We start from the raw sequence: 2,982 nt of genomic DNA, 5'->3' as shown, positions 1-2,982 counted from the left end.
AATGCCAGGGAAAGGGCACTGTGCTGGGCGGCCCCCTAGACGGTTTGGACGCCTGGCTCTCAGGGTAGCCCTGGTTTTGTGAAGGGGAGTTAAGAGCAACACACAAGAGCAAGTGAAGGGCAGTCCCGGCCGCCCAGGGCACCGTGCCTGCCAGCAAGCGCACGGCCATCCTTCCCCGTGGAAGGGTGAGGGGGGTGGGAGGGCTGCTAGCTGGTCCCCAGTCTCTGTTCTCCCCGTCTTCTTTGCTATAAAAGCCCTCGTTTTATTTTTTGTTAATCCTCACCCGAGGATATTTTCCCATGGAATTTTAGAGAGAGTGGAAGGGAGGTGGGGAGAGAGAGAGAGAAACTTCGATGTGAAAGAGACATATCAATTGGTTGCCTCCCGCACGAGTCCAGACCAGGGCCAGGGATCGAGCCTGCGACAGAGGTACGTGTCCTTGACCAGAATGGTACCCGGGACCCTTTCAGTCCAAAAGCCGATGCTCTGTCCACTGAGCCAAACCGGTCAGGGCGGAACCCCTGGTTTTTAGCTGGTCACAACCCATGTGGAATGAAGACGGCACTGCCTGGCCTCGGTTACAGCGAGCGAGGCCCGTGATGAGCCTGCCTCTGGCGGTGGGAGGAGGGTTCCTGTGCCCCTGGAACGTGCCTGTGATCGCTGAGCTGGGCGCTCACCTGGCATCACCAGCAGATGCCACCTGTCCAGGGAGACCACGCAACAGGAAGGCAGGAAGTGGCCGGGCCCGGGTGCTGATGGAGCCGCCGTCTCAGTCCTGGACTAGCTCCCTCCGGGGCTGCTTGCGAGGAAGAAGAATGAGCTTCTGTGCTTGTTGACACGCTGCTTCTTTGTTTTTTTCTAGCTTCTTCGGCCGAATGTCGTCCTCAACAGCACACGTGTCCGACGGGAGCCTCAGAGCCCTGACAGCCAACGGACCTGCCGCTGAAATAAGCCCACAAGCAAAACGAGAAATAACCCGCGGGCATTACCCCTCCTCAGCGGTGACAGCAGAGACGCTCCAGGGACCTCCCAGGCGTCACCTCTCCAGGGACCTCCCAGGCGTCACCTCTCCAGGGACCTCCCAGGCGTCATGCTCGCTCCCTGGCCCAGGCGTCACCTCTCCAGGGACCTCCCAGGCGTCATGCTCGCTCCCTGGCCCAGGCCAGCACCTCTGCTCCTGCGGTCCCAGCAGGACGCTCACACGGGGGCTTTGCTGGGGACAACGTGCAGTGTCCTGAGAGAGCGCGTTCCCGCGCCAGACCCCTCCCCAGACCACCTGCTCTGGACGCCGGGCTCAGGGCCTCCTCTCCTGGCCTGAGACCCACGTGCTCCGCGAGCCGTCGCCGCCTGAGGAGGAAAGACAGAGAGACTTTAGCTAATCCCCTCGGCAGTCCTGGGTGGTCCTTTAAGCCCTTCCCCAAAACACAGGGTTGTGTGGTCTTCTCTCTGCCGTGATGAAATAATAATAATAATAATAGTTGCCGTTTAACGAAGACCCTCTAGTGTTCAGCTCTCTATGGGAGTCCTGGACAAACGCCACGAGAGCTCCGGTGTCTGCAGGCCCCGGCCTGACTCTCGGCCTTGCAGTTGGCTAGTGGGTGACCTTGGCCTGACCGTTACCCTCTCTCTGCCTCGTGTCCTCACCGAGCAGAGGCAGGAAGAGTCACCGATGGCCCGGCCGGCGTGGCTCAGCGGTTGAGCGTTGACCTAGGAACCAGGAGGTCACCGCTCGGTTCCATCAGGGCACAGGCCCGGGTTGTGGGCTCCATCCCCAGTGTGGGGCGTGCAGGAGGCAGCCGATCCATGATTCTCTCTCATCATGGATGTTTCTCTCTCTCTCCCTCTCCCTTCCTCTCCGAAACCAATTTAAACTTGTGTTTAAAGACTCACTGGTGAAGGAAGCGTGTGGGTCCAGGGGCCTGGCAACTTGGACACCAACCGTGGCCGAGCCCGTGGACGCTGGCTGGGTGCTCCACGCTCTACACGTATCGTCCCATTGAAACTTTACGGACGACCCCACATGGAGGGTGCTGTCCCTGGTTGTCCCGTTTCCAGAGGAGGAAGCACGCCCAGAGAGGCCTGCCCACTCGCCCCAAGTCACACAGCTGGCAGGTGGCCCAGCGGACGCTGGAACCCAGGGCTGCCGGATTCCAGAGCCCGTGTCCCTAACGCAGGCCACTTCCTCCCACCCTCCCCGCGGGCTTCCCGTCACTGACGGGCGGGGAGTGGCAGGTGGCATTCTGCTCTGCCCTGATCACAGGCCCGGATGCCAGCTGCCGCAGGAAGGGTCCTGGGGTGCCCCGGGGTCCCCACAGGCCTCTTGGGAAGTCCCAGGCCTGCCCCCAGGTAGCGAGGAGCAGGCGCCGTGCCCATCACCCCGTCTCGGGACTCATTTTTCTGCCTCTGCCGAGGGTGTGGGGCCCCTGGGTGGGAGGAGCCGGGTCCCCCATGCCCAGGCTCCGCCGGCTAAATTTAGGTGCTGGGATCTGGAAACAACAAGGGTAATTAGGGGTGTTATATCACTTTCCTGCTGCCTCTCACGTCCCCTGAGCAGTCACAAGTCACTCAGGCGGGTGGAGGAGGCGTGGGTGGCACAGAGGGGAGGAGTGGATGGACAGTTGGGGCGGGAGAGGGTGGGGGAACCCACAGCCTTCACCTCCGATGCTAGGGCTTACAGAGCAGGGCTGCCTGGGCCTGGTCACGGCCCCTGTTGCCTTGGCACCCCAACTGGGCCCTGGGCATCACAAGAAGGCGATCTTCAGGCAAACACCCCACGGGCGCCCTCCAGTTCACACCACCCATCAGTGGGACCTCCTGGCGGGAAGGCAGGCCCTGTCATTAGCAGGGCTGGCCCAGGGGGAATCCACGGGCACTGACCAGGCGCGTGTGCCATGGGGCTGGCGCGTGTGCTCCCAGCGAGTCCCTCCAGCAGCGACAGGAAAGGCTCTGTAGCCGCATCTCACTGAGGAGGAGGCCGAGCCC

At 62.1% G+C, this 2,982-nt stretch overlaps 1 long non-coding RNA gene across 2 annotated transcripts in view; it reads left to right on the top strand.

The window, feature by feature from the left end:
- The window catches only part of LOC107184510, a 26,130-nt gene extending 24,641 nt beyond the window's left edge, over window positions 1–1,489 (top strand). For both annotated transcript variants that reach the window (XR_001515359.1, XR_001515360.1), the window contains exon 2: window positions 863–1,489. This is a non-coding gene — a long non-coding RNA (uncharacterized LOC107184510). The remainder of the gene's footprint in view (window positions 1–862) is intronic.
- Window positions 1,490–2,982: the final 1,493 nt, after the last annotated feature.

Source organism: Myotis davidii, unplaced genomic scaffold (assembly GCF_000327345.1).
Source record: "Myotis davidii unplaced genomic scaffold, ASM32734v1 scaffold826, whole genome shotgun sequence".
Classification (NCBI taxonomy): Eukaryota; Metazoa; Chordata; class Mammalia; order Chiroptera; family Vespertilionidae; genus Myotis; species Myotis davidii.
This window is presented reverse-complemented; position numbering and strand designations above follow the sequence as displayed.